The following is a 19,015-nucleotide window of genomic DNA, read 5'->3' on the forward strand; positions in this document are numbered from 1 at the left end:
CAGGTAGCTAAAGCTAACAACTAGGTTCAACATTAGCTAGCTAACATTAGCAATCCAAATGAATTTCTGATTTAAATAATATTACTACACAGATCATACACATACCATTAGCTCGCGCGCCAGTAAGCTACCATTCGCTAACTAACAGTACGCTTTAACTTGCAATGAAAACAATTTTCTGAGTAAATTAGAAACGTATAATATCGGAAAATGTAGCTAGACTCTTAGCCGTATACATGGATGAACGCTTTACCGTAGACTGGAACCATTTAACTCAGTTTTGTTTGTAACTACATTTTGTTTGGACAGCGTTGTGTCAAGTCACTCCGGTTCACACTGATCGTGGCACGTGCAGAAAGCAGCCCATCACTTTTTCCAACTGATCTGTCGATAGTGCGTGCTAAATTCAGGGCAACAATGTTGTTGAAAAAAGTAGCAATACTTTTGTAGTTCTTGAGGACTAACGTCATATCTTTCAAAAATGGCCCGGTAGAAAGGACTATCAACACATACTGAGCAGCTCACGTTATAGACCGACGAATCCAAACTCATCCCCCGGTATGTTCAGCCCATCCATTATCTCAGCCAATCATGGCTCCTTGTTTCATGAGCTGAAATAAAATATCCCAGAAATTCTCCATAGACACAAAAAGCTTATTTCGCACACATTTTGTGCACAAATGTATTTACATGAGCATTTCTCCTTGGCCAATATTAATCCATTGACCTGACACCTGTGGCATATCAAGAAGCTGATTAAACGGCATGATCCTTACATAGATGCACCTTGTGCTGGGAACAATAAAAGGCCACTCTAAAATGTGCAGTTTTTGTCACACAACACAATGCCACAGATGTCTCAAGTTTTGAGGAAGCACGCAATTGGCATGCTGACTGCAGGAATGTCTAAGGTATCTGAGACCAACAGATGCATAATGCATTTATTTCAATTGACTGATTTCCTTATATGAACTGTAACCCAGTAAAATCTTTGAAATTGTTGCATGTTGCGTTTATATTTTTGTTCAGTACAAATTTGGAAACATGTGTTGACAAATACAGGAGTCTGGGCACTGGCACAGACACGAAACACTTAATTAGAAATGAAGTTCTATCACAATCCTTTTCACACCACACACCTTTCATTCATAAGAGCTTTCAACTCAAACCGTACTGGGATACTGGGATGACTGCAGAGCATTGTTGAACTAACATATTCACTAAATACTTGTGTCATTGCTTGTCTTTGTTGATCAAGATAAACCAACGAGAGACTTCAGACACTATGTCCCAGTCTATCAAGTCAAATGCATTTCGAAACGCATTGTGAACACTGCAAGGAACATGTTTCAATGTCAATTACCTCTCTGTCTGTGGCTTCTGCAAGGGCATTAGATATGAATTCTCTGTAAAACTTGTGGTTAACATTTGGTCCAAACATCAACATTTGTAGGAGGTGAAACGTGTTAAGTTTATCTGTCATCTCTGTGAAGGACAGTCCTTTGCTGAGCCATGTCCCATGAAAGATGAGTCCATGTAGTGTGTGGTAACCTTGTTGGTTGTGGGGTTTAAAAACCTTACGTGGACATCCATTTGCTTTAGCTTGTTAGGTTCTAATTTTTCAGAGTAAATAACTCACGGACACTAGAGAAGCTTAACCAAGTTTAATTCTTCCCAAAGGGTCGTTACAGCTGTAATTCAGAGAAAAAAAACATTTCTCACCATCACAAATATATATACTCCACTTTAGACACCCCTCCTTCTCTCCAATCCTTACATCTTATGGTTCGACAGTAAGAAGGTAACAGGATGATATAACAATTATTTCTCCTTTCAGGGGATCTGACCTGACCTCCTCACCTCAACCCCTTCTTCGCCTAATCCACAGATGTCCTCTCGTATCACCTATCGCACTCGGTGACTCTCTCCCGTCCACCCAGGACATTCCACAGCCACTGTCTTTCTACAGATCTCACTCCTTTATATACTATGCGTCTGATCTATCATGTCTTTAATATCTCAATGTTCAAAGTTTAGCCCGAATCCAACAAGCTGAAGTGGTTTGTTCTGCGATTCGTCAAAAAGCAGCACATTACAGTCCCGTGTGGCTCAGTTGGTAGAGCATGGCGCTTGCAACGTCAGGGTTGTGAATTTGATTCCCACGGAGGACAGTTACGAAAAATGTATCCACTCACTACTGTAAGTCGCTCTGAATAAGAGCGTCTGCTAAATTACTAAAATGTAAAATGTTATTTTGCAACTTGTCCAAGAGGTGGTGCCGCAAGTAAGGTGAAGACTATGATTGATCTTGTAGGCTGTCTTCTCCCCACAGGCATATGACTTTGCTATAATACTGTCTGGAAACATCGAGTGGGAAATTGTGGTGTTGTCATCTGCACTATTGCAGGAGTAGTGGGAGACGACACTTCATTGTCCATAGGATCTATGCATGCCATGGAATAGTTGTTTCGGATTCATGAAGAGAGTTTTGAAGAGGACTCGGGTTGAGGATTCTGCATGAAAGAAAACAAATAACAATTCAGAACTTTTCTCAGTATTACCGTGGTGTCTCATTCTTTCTGAAAAGATGTCCACAACACCCTAAAATGATCAAATTCAACTCATGTTAGGTTGTATTTGTAATGGACTATCCCTTTACTTGACATTTATATCCAACGACCTCTTACGTTTAATCTTTAACCCTTAAACCTACAGCCTATGCTACATATTGCATGTATTTTAATTTCCACTTCAAACCAATTCCTGTACTTATATTATCATTGAACATACATAATAAACAGACATTAAACAAACATAAATAGAATAATGATGGTAATTAGAACCATGGTTTCAAGAGAAATGTATTAAATGTCTATCGTTATAGCTTGCCATAAGTAAGGTTCAGCTGTAGAAACAACTTTCAACAACAATTGTGCTGAATGATAATGCCTAGATCATAACGCAGAAGATCTTGACTCTCTTTGTTGGGAAAAAAATGCTGATCTGTATCCAGAAATGAACAGTGGTCGAGTTCGCATGCTAGCTAGCCAAATGTTACCAAGCTGATTACTCAATGTTAGTTAAGTTGGCTAACGTTTGCTGGCTAGCATAATTTTGCCCAAATCATTCATCACACTCGCTATCCCAGATCACTTGATTTGAAGGAGGCATAGATACAGTTCTACAGTTATCTAGAAATCGTTTAATAATTCAGCTTCAGTTCCATTAGCTAGCAGGCTAACTAGCTAGCTCTTTTCGTCATTTACACGTAGCTATACAGAGAACTAATTCATGTTTGAAACGTTTCTTTACCTGATGGTTTGATTGTGCTGCTGGTTGTGATGTTGCTGCCGAAGCTTTGGAGGTTGTTGTCGAGAAAAAGTCATGTACTGTAGAACTAGTGCCAGCCCGGGCTGCAGCTTTGTGTCCCTTCCCCTTCATGTGGCTCTTCAGGGCTGATTCACCCAACATCGCAATGTCAAAGCCTTGGACACATTTTCTTTGCACCTTGCACGGTGTGTACTGTACTGTACTGCTAGCCCAGAGTGGTGGCGTGATCCACTAAAGGGATCTACTCCACTGCATCAGCATATGTTGGCTGCAAGGTCAAATCCCATTCGGGTGTATTAACGGATGCCAAGGGAAGCCAGGCTTCCCCCAAAAATGTGTCTTTCATCTCTCTGTGTTTCACAAATTCTCTTCAATTCGCAGGGGGCTGAATGTGTCTCACCTGAGAAAGCATTTGAGCGAACAAAACAACTCCCCTCTGTCTAGGTATGTGTTGTGTATCTATCTTATGCTGTCTGGTCAATAAGATTATGACATTGTTGCCCCCGTAGAATTGATGCAAGGGAAGCCAGCGAGAAGGGCCTGTGCGTTGGGGAGTGGAACCAGAGAGGTGATGAACCAGGCAGGGGAGATGATGAATCAAGCGGTGATGAACCACCTGTAGATGGGCCCTCACGGCTCAGCTACATCTCTGGACTTTCCAACACATACAAGCAGATGAATACAATGCAAGCTATCTTAAAACAACAGGATGAACCAAGTCAGTACTGAGGTACTGGGTGGCAAGTGATTGAAAGTGTTTTATGTATGGTGTTCTTACCTGAGGGAAGACACTGGTTTTATGTATGGTGTTCTTACCTGAGGGAAGACACTGGTTTTATGTATGGTGTTCTTACCTGAGGGAAGACACTGGATTTATGTATGGTGTTCTTACCTGAGGGAAGACACTGGTTTTATGTATGGTGTTCTTACCTGAGGGAAGACACTGGTTTTATGTATGGTGTAGACAACAAGTCTTTAAGATTAGTGCAAGAAGGGATATTGCATGTTGGGAAAGACATGTTGTGAGTTTACTCTTCCATTACATCCACAAGAGAGGAGACAGGGAGACCCCCGTACTGAAGTTAAAATACAATTGAAACCAATTGTGGTTATTTACCACACATATGTGGAACCATTTACAGTAGCGTGGTTAGTGAATAAATGTAGTGAAACTAAAGAAGAAGAGGGGTTAGAGAAAATAGAACTGCGTTGGGTATATCATCCTATGTTGGGTTCTACTACCTGTATACGGGGATAGAACTGGGTTTTTCTACAGTACCATACAGATAAGTCACTCAGTCCACATTACATAGAACCTGATTAAAACAAAATCACGGGGCACCATGACAGATTCAACCAAAGGCAGTGCAGAGACAGTGGGTCCCACACCAATGTAAACAATATTTATAGGTGTAACGCCCTGGCCATAGAGAGGGGTTTTTGGTTCTCTATTTTGGTTAGGCCAGGGTGTTACATGGGTGGGCGTTCTATGTTTATTTTTCTATGTTGGTTTGTTTCTTTGGTTTGGCCGTGTGTGGCTCTCAATCAGGAACAGCTGTAGATCGTTGTTGCTGATTGGGAGTCATACATAGGCAGCCTGTTTTTCCTTTGGGGTTTGTGGGTAGAGATTTTCTGTTTAGTGTTTTACACCTGACAGAACTGTTTGGCTGTCGGTTTCTTGCTTTTTGTGTTTAAAGTGTTCGATCTTTTAATAAATTCACGATGAGCACTAGCCACGCTGCGCCTTGGTCCACTCTCTCCAAAGACAGCCGTTACAATAGCACAATTATCCCTACTTGAAAACCAACCTGGACTGTTTTGGAAATGGAATAAATGGACAAACAAAGAAGAAAAGTACAGACATCCGGTCACAGGAACATTTGATAAGACTACGTGTGATGTGATAAGTGACATAGTCAAGGGAAGGCAAGCCAGTAAGAAGAAGAGTAATAAGAAGGTTACCATACTGTCAGCCACTATATTGGGACTAATTCAGACTGAAGGACAGACGTTTTCAGCTCAAAGTCAGTTGAAACAGTTGAAGAGTCAAAGGGTGGCGGAACAAGGGAAAAATTGAGACCCAGGATGTGGGCCCCTTCACCCTACAGCTCCCCCACCTTATGAAGATAAAGAAGGAGGTGTGGAAGTGAGAGAAGGTTTATACCCTTTAATAGCTACTGGTACAAAGGTAATTATTAAGGGGGAACTAATGAAAGAAGATGAAGAAGGAGAAGAAAGAAGGTGAGAGTCTACAAATGGAAAAAAATGGAGAAAAAGATGGAGATGGATAAAAAAAGTTTCAGTAATTGGCGAATTGCGGAATAAGGGTCCTCCGGGTGCCAGTCAACCCCTCTAGGAAACCCAGGCAAAGACAAAGACAGGAAGATTCCGCATATGGACAGCAGTTCATATAAGGACAGTAGTGGACCCTGGGATCTGGAGAAGGACTGAGAAACAGGCAGTAAGAAAAAGATCTCATACAAAGTTTGTAACGAGTAAAAGAATACTGTGTTTTCGAAGAACAATGGAAAGACCTAAGGCGTAAAGTCTGCGAACACCGAAAACAACTGAGTGAACTACAGGATGACGATTCTGAGGAAAACAGGAAACAATATGACAAACTAAGAGAGGTGAGCCTGACATGGTGATGATGAACACTCCTGCTCCTACAGCTCCCCCAAGTGGACCTGCGCTGCAACCACAGCCCATAGTGTCTTTTGTACAATTTCCCCCTCAGACCTATGGGAACCCACAACCATGGCGGCCACCATCACCCAGAATGCCACCTATGCAATGCTGGGGGTGTGGACAATTTGGACACATGAGGAACCAATGTCCACAAAATTCTCAATATCAAGGATGGGCTACAACACCTGGAGTGAACCGAAGAGGGAGAGGAAATTTCAGAGGAGGAAACAGAGGAGGATACCAACAACAAGGTAATATCAGCAGCAACCCCAAACCTATGGAGGACCTCCCCAGCAGGCACAAGGAGGTTACCAGCCTGGTCCTGGCCACCAAGGACGACACAGAGGAAATCAACCACAGGAGGGAGAAGAAGAGGTGTCTGGCCACAAGGAAATCAGAACACCAACACTTCCAATTTTCATAAAGAACAGCAATGAAGAGGCCCCTGGATCTGTGCAAGACCACTGAGAGAGATGTGCAATGGACGGCCATCTGAATTCCTGACCTGGAGCACGGATCAAATTAAGGCATTTGAAGATTTGAAGAAAGCACTGGCTAGTGCTGGAGCCCTTGGGTTGCCTGACTATAACAAAAAATGGTCATCTTTGTAGCTGAAAAAGGGGGGTTTGCCTCAGTTGTTGTTACACAAAAATCAAGTGGACAGCATAATCCCTGTGCTTACTACTCTACCAGATTGGATAATGTAGTGAGGGGTATGCATCCATGTCATAGAAGTCTTGCTGCGCCAGCATATGCGATTGAAAAGAGTACTACTCTCGTGTTAATGCATAAAGCCACCCTCTATGTGTCTCACAGTGTGATGGCACTCCTGAACCAAAATAACTCCTGCCTTACAGCTGCAAGGCTTTGTGGCTATGAGACTCTACTGACGCAACCCAATATTGCTATTAAGAGGTGTTCCACTGTTAATCCTGCTGCCCTCCTGGAAGAACGGACAGGGGGTACGCCACACGAATGTGAAAAGCAGATTTAACTTGACTCTAAGGCTAGGCCTTAGACACTGCCCTGACTGATGCTGACTTGGACCTTTTGGTTGACGGTTATGCATATACAGATCAAACTATGGTATTGTGACAATTGATAGAACCACTCACATACAACAACCATTACCAGATACTTTCTCAGTTCAACAGGCTGAACTTTTGGCACTAACCACTGCCTGTAAAATGGGAGAAGGGAAAAGGGTTACAATTTTCTCTGATTCTGCTTATGCAATAGGGGTTTGTCTCTCCTGGTTGTGGTGTCTGGAGGAGAAGGGGTTTTCACAATGCTTGTGGAAGTCATATTCATAATATAACTATGGTTTTAGATCTCTTGGAGGCTATGATGCTGCCCTCTGCTTTGGCTATTGTGAAGGTTGCTGCTCACACTGGGGGAAAAGATTTTGTGAGTATGGGTCACGCCATGGCAGATTGGCTGCCTCAAAGTGTCATAGCCACTCCATGTTTTTCTCTGCTGCTATCGGGAAAGACACTGATGATTTGGAATCTAAACAGTCTTTGGATGTTGGTTCTCATTTGGTATGGCAACAGCTGGGTTGTAAACTTGACCCTGTTTCTAAAAATTGGAGACAGACTCTGTTTGCCTGCTTGTCTTATCGCCTCTGTTTGGCAAGTGGCCCATGGTATGGCTCATTTGTCAAGGGGGATATTATAGTCAATTTCTTTGGATTGGTTTTCTCCAAATTTTACTCAGCAGTTGAAACAGTTTTTGTTTCGATGTGCTACGTGCATGCAATTTAACATTACAAAAGGAACACCTCTGAAACCAGGTAATTTCCCTACGCCAAGAGGACCATTTGTCCATCTTGCCATGGATTTTATAGATCTTGCAGAAAGAAAAGAAAGGAAAAGGTACTGTTTAGTCCTTATTGACAGGTTCACCAGGTGGGTGGATGCATTTCCCACCAAACACTGTGATGCTAAGACAGTAGCAAAACTACTAGTGAGGGAGATAATAGCTAGATTTGGTGTTCCTGTTTTTTTTTCTGCAGACAATGGTACCCACTTCACTGGTGATGTAATGAAGCAGGTAGCCATAATGATGGGAGTGGACCAGAAGTTTGTGTCCATCTACCACCCCCAGAGTAACGGGGTTACCGAGAGAGCTAACCAATCCATTAACCTCTCTTGGGCAGGCGGGACGCTACCGTCCGTCCCACTCACCAACAGCCAGTGAAATAGCAGGGCGCCAAGTTCAAAACAACAAAAATCTCATAATTCAAATTTCTCAAACATACACATTTTATACACCATTTTAACCTGTTAGGGCTAGGGGGCAGCATTGACACGGCTGGATAAAAAACATACCCGATTTAATCTAGTTACCACTCCTACCCAGTAACTAGAATATGCATATACTTATTACATATGGATAGAAAACACCCTCAATTTTCTAAAACTGTTTGAATGGTGTCTGTGAGTATAACAGAACTCAAATGGCAGGTCAAAACCTGAGAGATTCCTTTACAGGAAGTGGCCTGTCTGACCATTTGTTGAACTTCTTTTCCATCTCTATCATTTACTAAGGATCTCTGCTCTAACGTGACACTTCCCACGTCTTCCATAGGCTCTCAGAGCCCGGGAAAAAACAGAATGTCGTCATTCCAGCCCCAGGCTGAAACACATTATCGCCTTTCTCAAGTGGCCGATCAAGAGACACTGGCTTATGCGCGTGACCCCGACCGCCCCCGCCTTTGGGATTTTTTCCTCTGTTTGCCGAAAAGGAGATTCCCTGTCGGAATATTATCGCTTTTCTACGAGAAAAATGTCGTAAAAATTGATTTTAAACAGCGGTTGACATGCTTCGAAGTACGGTAATGGAATACTTAGAATTTTATTGTCACGAATTGCGCCATGCGCGTGACACTTCTTTACTATTTCGGATAGTGTCTGGAACGCACAAATAAAACGCCGCTATTCGGATATAACGATGGATTATTTTGGACCAAACCAACATTTGTTATTGAAGTAGCAGTCCTGGGTGTGTATTCTGACAAAGACAACAAAAGGTAATGAAACTTTTATAATAGTAAATATGATTATGGTGAGTGCTAAACTTGCCGGGTGTCTAAATAGCGAGCCCGTGATGCCTGGGCTATGTACTTAGAATATTGCAAAATGTGCTTTCACCAAAAAGCTATTTTAAAATCGGACATATCGAGTGCATAGAGGAGGTCTGTATCTATAATTCTTAAAATAATTGTTATGCTTTTTGTGAACGTTTATCGTGAGTAATTTAGTAAAATGTTAGCGAATTCCCCGGAAGTTTGCGGGGGGTATGCTAGTTCTGAACGTCACATGCTAATGTAAAAAGCTGGTTTTTGATATAAATATGAACTTGATTGAACAAAACATGCATGTATTGTATAACATAATGTCCTAGGGTTGTCATCTGATGAAGATCATCAAAGGTGAGTGCTGCATTTAGCTGTCTTCTGGGTTTTGGTGACATTATATGCTGGCTTGAAAAATGGGTGTCTGATTATTTCTGGCTTGGTACTCTGCTGACATAATCTAATGTTTTGCGTTCGTTGTAAAGCCTTTTTGAAATCGGACAGTGTGGTTAGATTAACGAGAGTCTTGTCTTTAAATGGCGGTAAAATAGTCATATGTTTGAGAAATTGAAGTAATAGGATTTTTAAGGTTTTGAAAATCGCGCCACAGGCTGGGAGTGGCTGTTACGTAGGTGGGACGAATTCGTCCCGCCTAGCCTAGAGAGGTTAAAGATAAACTTCTCGTTAATCTAACCACATTGTCCGATTTCAAAAAGGCTTTACGGCGAAAGCATAGCATTAGATTATGTTAGGACAGCACCTAGACAAGAAAAACCACACAGCTATTTTCCAAGCAAAGAGAGGCGTCACAAAAACCAGAAATACAGCTAGAATGAATCACTAACCTGCCAGATGGCACTCATAGGACTTCAAAAAACTTCAAAAAACTTCGGGTGAATGAGCACATCAATATACAGAAATACTCATCATAATCGTTGATAAAATAAACAACTGAATTATAGATACACTTCTCCTTAATGCAACCACTGTCAGATTTCAAAAAAGCTTTACAGCGAAAGCACACTTTGCAATAATCTGAGTACAGCGCTCAGTCACCAAACCAAACCCGCCATTTTGTGGAGTCAACAAAACTCAGAAATAGCATTATAAATATTCACTTACCTTTGATGATCTTCATCGGAATGCACTCCCAGGAATCCCAGTTCCACAATAAATGTTCATTTGTTTCGATAAAGTCCATATTTATGTCCAAATACCTCCTTTTTGTTTGCTCGTTCAGTCGAGTAATCCAAATGCACTGTGCTCGCGCAGTAAATTCAGACTAAAAGTCAAAAAACTATTACAGTTCGTAGAAACATGTCAAACGATGTATAGAATCACTCTTTAGGATGGTTTTATCATAAATCTTCCATAGTATTCCAACCGGACGATTCCAATGTCTTCAAAAAGGAAAAGGAACACAGCTAACTCTCACGGGAGAGCGCGCCACTGAGCTCATGTCATTTTCTCAGTCATCTGATTCCAAGACCTCTTATTCTCGCCCCATTCACAGTAGAAGCATGAAACAACGTTCTAAAGACTGTTGACATCTAGTGGAAGCCTTAGGAAGTGCAAAATGACCCCACAGACACTGTATATTAGATAGGCAATCACTTGAAAAACTACAAACCTCAGATTTCCACACTTCCTGGTTGGATTTTTCTCAGGTTTTTGCCTGCCATATGAGTTCTGTTATACTCACAGACATCATTCAAACAGTTTTAGAGTGTTTTCTATCCAAATCTACTAATAATATGCATATCCTACCTTCTGGGCCTGAGTAGCAGGCAGTTTACTACTGGCATGCTTTTCATCTGCACGTCAAAATACTGCCCCCTACCCAAGAGAGGTTTAACAAGGGTTAGGTAAGGCATGCCACTCCACCAGGGAATCTTGGGTGGATTATTTACCACTAGTGTTAATGAAAATGTGCAGTAGTGTTAATAAAGGCCTGGGGTGTACACCACATGAAATGTTGACAGGAAGACCCATGAATGTTCCCGCACACAGACTGACTGACAGACAAATAGACCTCACTCTAGAAGTAGAACACTAACTACTATTGTCAGATCTCTCCACTCACACACTAGGAAAGCTCAGGAGGAGGTACCAGGTGAGGACCCCGACTACCTGCTTGTGGAGGTTGGAGACTGGGTCAAAATCCAGCTCCACAAGAGAAAATGGAACCAGCCAAGATGGATGGGCCATGCAAGGTAACCATGGCAACACAACAGCGGTCAGAGTTCAGGAAAGGTCTGGCTGGAACCACCTGTCCCACTGCCAGAAGGTGTTCAGCCCACAGGAGATGATGGAGCCAGACACAGCCTGAAAAAAGAGGCAGAAGCAGATGTGAGCCGAGACCAAAGACTTGAAAAAGATGAAGGGCAAGACCAAAGCCCTGAAGAACCAACTGTTTTACATGATCAGCAAGGTTATGTTGTAAATAAACAAACCATTAGGGATATAAGAGAGGGAAGATGACAACATGTGGTCGTTGGTGGTTGACTGTGTTGGCTCTATCCACACTACTTGTTTGTGTGGGTGAAGCCGGCCCTGTCAACACATGGGTAAAGTTTGTTTGAGACTTAGGTAGAAAAGTGTCCCCAAACGAGACTGCGGTGTTAATTTTGTCTAAACCCAAATCCATGAGCACTAGTGATGATGGTGTTCTGACCAGGATGGGTAAATGGTTCACTGGGAAATTTGGAAATGTTATGGGCCAGATTTTAATGGGTATCTTATAATTTGTAGTTCCTGTGTTGATAGGCTTTTACTGTGTTTAGATGTTTTGTTGTCTTGGTAAATGGGCAGTGAAGAAGACCATACCTGGTTTAATGGTATTGGCTTTACCTGCCTCCTATGACGAATACTATGATGCCACTTGTGTTGACCCCAACTATGACCCTCTTGCTTGCCCAACGGACCCAGAGGATGATTACTATACTACCTATATGTGATGGTTAAAAGTTCCAGATGTCTAACATCGATTTCTGTACATGGTTATATGAGACTAGGTAGTCTCAAAGGGGGGAATGTTGGGGGTTACCCTGGGGGTTGGGTGTGTGGCTACACCAATGCCATGATAACTGTATATATCTCATAACCTTTGTATGCTTGCAATGCGCAATGATCGAAAAGTACTGGGTAAATGGAGATGTACTGCTTTAGTTCTCAGACTGAGAATTGTCTGCACCTGCTGATAGTCACACAGTCTCAAGGCCGAGATAGCAGAGTGAGAAACCACAGTCTAGACATGTTTTTCTCATCTTAGATACTTTGTATCTAATCCAATGCAACAATGTTAAGATATGATTGACGGTAGGTTGTAAAAAGAGTGTAGTCTCCTGTTTCGCCACACAGATCTTTACTATAGACTACTGAGGTATTCTGTATGTGGAGCTCTGTCTGCAATTGCATTTTATTACTTAAGAGTTTTTACAAAGGTTCCTGTGTCTGTGTCATCTATCTGGAAGACTGATTGTTAAAGGAAACATACATCACCCCATGCAAAGGACCACCCAACAGGAGGGTGTGATTCAATTGCTTGCTTGCTGAGGCCAAATCAAGTTCCATACTGCATTGCCGGGCACCTTCCAAATTTTGTAACAATGTGGAGAGCTTTGTATAGCGCCATAAAGCTCCGAATTTACATAATTGCTTGACGGGAGGTGGGGGCGGTACGTCCTATATAAACACAAACTCACTTTCTTGACAAATGGTACCAAGAATATGCATATCCTTGCTTCAGGGCCTGAGCTACATGCAGTTAGATTTGGGTATGTCATTTTAGGTGAAAATTGACAAAAAGGGGCGTATCCTTAAGAGCTATTAACTAACGTCAAAATCGCTAAGTAGCTAACTTCGAAGCAGTGTGCCGATGCGTGTATCACTTTATCAGAAGTACGTCATCAATGACGTACAAAGCTTTGTTTGATCCCGTGCTTTTTCAAACAGTGTGCTGCAAAATGCGAGATCCCACTGATTTCATTGTGGTTCTTGTGCCTTCTTAGATTCCAAGCTGCTTTCAAACACCGACCTCTACTGGACACCGTACTTACAAATATAGTTCAGATTTTGTACAGAAAGTTTCACCTGACCTTATCTGGTAGAGTAGGGTACTATGGAACATTCAAGGATGTGAGGGTATGAGGTCGAATCCATTTGAGTGGACACCATTTTGAAAATTGTTTTATGTGAAACCAAACTTTCTGGACTGTTGTTCAAATAATTTGTTATCTATTAAAGTATAAGCTTCTGTCTTAAACATCCTAAATAATGCCATAGATTAAGTTTTTGAAAATGTTTAAACCCCACATTTAATGAAAACAGTGAGAAAAAACAATTATCTGATAATCACACGCTGCTATGTATTACTGACCAGCAGATGCCACTAGTGAACGTTGTGAACAGATAATGAGGCTCTGAGTAATTAACTGTTTTTCGCCACAATTTGGTGAAAGAGCCGAAGCCTTCAGAAAGCCTTGGTTTCCCATGATTACTATTAACTAGCTAGGCTAGCGTGCGCATTACTATCTAGCTAGCTACCATCCTGCGAAAACAGAAAAACTTCAAATAATAATGTTAGCTTTGGTCTTTTCTACTTGACAAAATATAGATTTAGTTGAAATACACATTTGTTTGTTGAGAAAAGAGTTAGGGCTTTCTTCTTCTTCTCTCTGGCGTTTACTGTTTGGGCTTTCTAAAGAGCATAGCAATCCATCTTCTTCTTCTTTGGTATTATGGCGGTCTGCAAACAAAAATTATAGGTGCATGCCGCCAACTACTGTATTGGCTGTGTATCAACCTGCTAGTCTGTGGAATGAATTCATTACACTTTGTGAAAAATTGCTCGTCCTACTAACCCTGCACCCATTAAAACCTCACCACTATTCCACTATTTTGGCCCTATCTGATCCTACTCCATGGCAGCAGACTGGGAGGACGGGACACTATCGTTCAAAACATCTTGTAACTCTTCTGCAGTAAAATCTCGTACACCGAAATACTTCTCTGCAGCTGCCACCACAACATCTGTCATCTGTAATTTACGTTCCATTCCTGCAGTACAATTGACCACTGTTTTACAGCCTGTGTTCGTAACGGCTGCTCAGTAAAACGACTTGTCTTGATTTGTCATAGACACTTGCTAAAAAACCTTAATGAGCAAGCCTTCCTTCATGACCTGGCCTCTGTAAATATGTATAGAATCGAAGACGCTTAGACCTTTTTTTAATATTTTCAGTGTTATTGTTAACAAACACGTCCCCATAAAGAAAATGGGAATTATGAACAGGTTCAGACCCTGGTTCGACCGTGATCTGGCAGAGTTACTCCACCTCATTGCCCGTCCAACATTTCCTCATCCCCCACCCCTTCTAATGCGACTAGCCCTGATGCTCTTCGCTCTTTTTCCCCGGCCCCACTACAAAGTTTCTCCCTGCAGGCAGTCACTGAGTCTGAGGTGCTAAAGAAGCTCCGTAAACTTGACCCCCAAAAAACATCTGGGTCAGATGGTTTAGATCCTTTCTTCTTTAAGGTTGCAGCCCCTATCATCGCCAAGCCAATCTCTGACCTTTTTAACCTGTCTCTCCACTCTGGGGAGATTCCCATTGCTTGGAAGTCCGCCACGGTGTGTCCTTTATTTAAATAGTTATAGGCCAATTTCTATTTTGCCCTGTTTATCAAAAGTGTTGGAAAAACTTGTCAATAATCAACTGACTGGCGTTCTTGATGTCTATAGCATTCTCTCTGGTATGCAAAAAGCTTTTGATATGGTAGACCATTCCATTCTTGTGGGCCGGCTAAGGAGTATTGGTGTCTCTGAGGGGTCTTTTACTTGCTTTTTAACTGCCTCTCTCAAAGAATGCAGTGTATAAAGTCAGACCATCTGCTGTCTCAGCCACTGCCTGTCACCAAGGGAGTACTCCAACGCTCAATCCTAGGCCCCACGCTCTTCTCAATTTACATCAACAACATAGCTCATGCAGTAGGAAGCTCTGTCAGCCATTTATATGCAGATGATAGTCTTATACTCAGCTGGCCCCTCCCCAGATTTTGTGTTAAACGCTCTACAACAAAGCTTTCTTAGTGTCCAACAAGCTTTCTCTGCCCTTAACCTTTTTCTGAACACCTCCAAAGGTCATGTGGTTTGGTAAGAAGAATGGCACTCTCCCCAACGGTGTGATTATTACCTCTGAGGGTTTAGATCTTGAGGTAGTCAACTCATACAAGTACTTGGGAGTATTTCTAGACGGTACTCTGTCCTCAGCACATATCAAAGTTGCAGGTTAAATCTAGACTTGGTTTCCTCTATCGTAATCGCTCCTCTTTCAAACCAGCTGCCAAACTAACCCTGATTCAGATGACCATCCTACCCATGCTAGATTACGGAGACGTAATTTATAGATCGTCAGGTAAGGGTGCTCTCGAGAGGCTTGATGTTCTTTACCATTCGGCCGTCAGATTTGCCACCAATGCTCCTTATAGGACATATCACTGCACTCTATACGCCTCTGTAAACTGATTATCTATGTATACTCGTCGCAAGACCCACTGGTAGATGCTTATTTATAAAACCCTCTTAGGCCTCACTCCCCCCTATCTGAGATATCTACTGCAGCCCTCATCCTCCACATACAACACCCGTTCTTCCAGTCACATTCTGTTAAAGGTCCCCAAAGCACACACATCCCTAGGTCGCTCCTCTTTTCAGTTCGCTGCAGCTAGCAACTGGAACGAACTGCAACAAACACTCAAACTGGACAGTTTTATCTCAATCTCTTCATTCAATGACTCAATCATGGACACTCTTACTGACAGTTGTAGCTACTTCGCATGATGTATTGTTGTCTCTACCTTCTTGCCTTTGTGCTGTTGTCTGTGCCCAATAATGTTTGCACCATGTTTTGTGCTGCTACCATGTTATACTGCTACCATGTTGTGTTTCTACCATGTTGTTGTCATGTGGTGTTGCTACCATGCTGTGTTGTCATGTGTTGCTGCCATGTTATGTTGTTGTCTTCGGTCTCTCTTTATGTGGTGTTGTGGTGTCTCTCTTGTCGTGATGTGTGTTTTGTCCTTTATTTGAATGTTTTATCCCAGCCCCCGTCCCCGCAGGAGGCTTTTTGCCTTTTGGTAGACCGTCATTGTAAATAAGAATTTGTTCTTAACTGACTTGCCTAGGTAAATAAAGGTTAAATAAAATAAAATGTCCATGAATGCCAAAAAACAACCTTTCTGAAGCACATGTTATTACTGTCACTCTCTATTGGCCAATTCACAGGGATCCTCACCCTGGACCCATCTTCCTGTACAACTCTCTTTAGCTCAAATGAAATCACCGGCCCCCCTTTTGATCTCCAGCACCATGGGTACCCCTACAGTTTACACACACAACGTTTTCAACCGATACTACACATTCCTTTGTCTGATGTCCTCCTGCACACTTCTCACATCTAGGAATTTCCCTCCTACACACTGCTACCAGAGCATCAATATCTTCCGTGAAATTTGAAAGTTCACCCACGTACGTCGACATCGCACAATGTCATGCATAACGAATGAAACAGTCAGCCATGATTGCAAGGTCAAAAATGAGTTTGCTCACTTGAGTACCGACAACAAAAAGTCCAATACGTCCACTAAACTCTTCAGCTCGCTTCTTTCTGAATGTATGCCCACTGCTATGGTAAGGAGGAGCTATGTTAAGTTGATAGAGTGACATGTGCCTCTATCTATCAGAATATGTCCCACCCATACACATATTATGGCACACCCACCCACACAGGTTATGAGCAGAGGCATGCCCTGTCCTTTGAGTGAATACAATAGGCAGTAGATGTGTGTGACACTGGGGGCCGTGACACACACACAGACATGCACATCATGACAATAAAACCATGATTCAGCCTCTAATAGGGACACATAACAGAGCATCAGAATCACACCATAGATGTCACCGTCTGTGTGTGCGTGTGTACACGTCTTACAATACAGTACTTGTGAGAATTAGGGTTAGGGTTAGGAGTTGGGGTTAAGGGTTAGGGTTATGGTTAAGGTTAGGGTTAGTGTAAGGGTTGGGGTTAGGGAAAATAGGATTTTTAATGGGATTCAATTGTTGGTCCCCAACTGAGAAGTGAGTTTCACAGATTCCCATCTGCTACACGTGCATGTTTGAATGTGAGGATGTGTGTGTGTGCACCACAGAGAGAGTAACAGAGATACTATGTGCATAGTAGAGATATACAGTGCATTCGGGAAGTATTCAGACCGCTTGACTTCTTCCACATTTTATTATGTTACCGCCTTATTTTAAAATGGATTAAATAAAAAATTGTCCTCATCAATCTACACACAAAACACCGGCTCTGACGCTCGTCGGATGTGGCAGGGCTTGAAAACTATTACGGAATAAAAAGGGAAACCCAGACGCGAGCTGCCCAGTGATGCGAGCCTACCAGATAAGCTAATTGGCTTTTATGCTCGCTTCAAGGCAAGCAACACTGAAGCATGCACAAGAGAAACAGCTATTCTGGATGACTGTGTGATGACGCTCTCGGTCGCCGATGTGAGCAAGACCTTTTAACAGGTCAACATTCACAAAGCCGCGTGACCAGACAGATTACCAGGACGTGTACTCACAGCATGCGCTGACCAACTGGCAAGTGTCTTCACTGACATTTTGAACCTCTCCCTGACCGAGTCTATAATACCTACATGTTTCAAACAGACCACCATAGTCCCTGTGCCCAAGGAAGCGAAGGTAACCTGCCTAAATGATTACCGCTCCGTAGCACTCATGTCGGAAGCCATGAAGTGCTTTGAAAGGCTGGTCATCGCTCACATCAACAGCAACCCCCGGATACCCTAGTCCCACTCCAATTCGCATACCGCCCCAACAGATCCACAGATGACCCAATCTCAATCGCACTCCACACTGCCCTTTCCCACCTGGACAAATGGAACACCTGTGAGAATGCTGTTCATTGACTACAGCTCAGTGTTCAACACCATAGTGCCCACAAAGCTCATCACTAAGCTAAGGACCCTGGGACTAAACACCTCCCTCTGCAACTGGATCCTGGACTTCCTGACAGGCCCCCCCAGGTGGTAAGGGTTGGCAACAACACGTCTGCCACACTAATCCTCAACACTGGGGCCCCTCAGGGGTGTGTACTTAGTCCCCTCCTGTACTCCCTGTTCACCCACGACTGCATGGCCAAACACGACTCCAACACCATCATTAAGTTTGCTGACGACACAACAGTGGTAGGCCTGATCACTGATAACGATGCGCCTGTAGGGAGATCAGAGACCTGGCAATATGGTGCCAGGACAACAACCTCTCCCTCAATGTGAGCAAGACAAAGGAGCTGATAGTGTACTATAGGAAAAGGCGGGCCAAACAAGCCCCCATTAATATCGACGGGGCTGAAGTGTCCACATCACCAATTAACTATCATGGTCCAAACACACCAAGACAGTCGTGAAGAGGGCACGACGAAACCTTTTCCCCCTCAGGAGACTGAAAAGATTTGGCATGCGTCCCCAGATCCTCAAACAGTTCTACAGCTGCACCATCGAGAGCATCCTGACTAGTTGTATCGCCGCCTGGCATGGCAACTGCTCGGCATCTGACCGTAAGAGGGTAGTGATGTACTGGTACGGCCCAGTACATCACTGGGGCCAAGCTTCCTGCCATCCAGGACCTATATACCGGAGCGCCAAGTCTAGGACCAAAAGGCTACTTAACAGCTTCTTCCCCCAAGCCGTAAGACTGCTGAACAATTAATCAAATGGCCACCGGATTATTTACATTGACCCCCCATCCATTTGTTTGGTACACTGCTGCTACTCGCTGTTTATTATCTATGCATAGTCACTTCACCCCTACCTACATGTACAAATTACCTCAACTAACCT

The sequence above is a fragment of the Salmo salar genome, chromosome 24 (genome assembly GCF_965601325.2).
Source record: "Salmo salar chromosome 24, fSalSal1, whole genome shotgun sequence".
Classification (NCBI taxonomy): domain Eukaryota; kingdom Metazoa; phylum Chordata; class Actinopteri; order Salmoniformes; family Salmonidae; genus Salmo; species Salmo salar.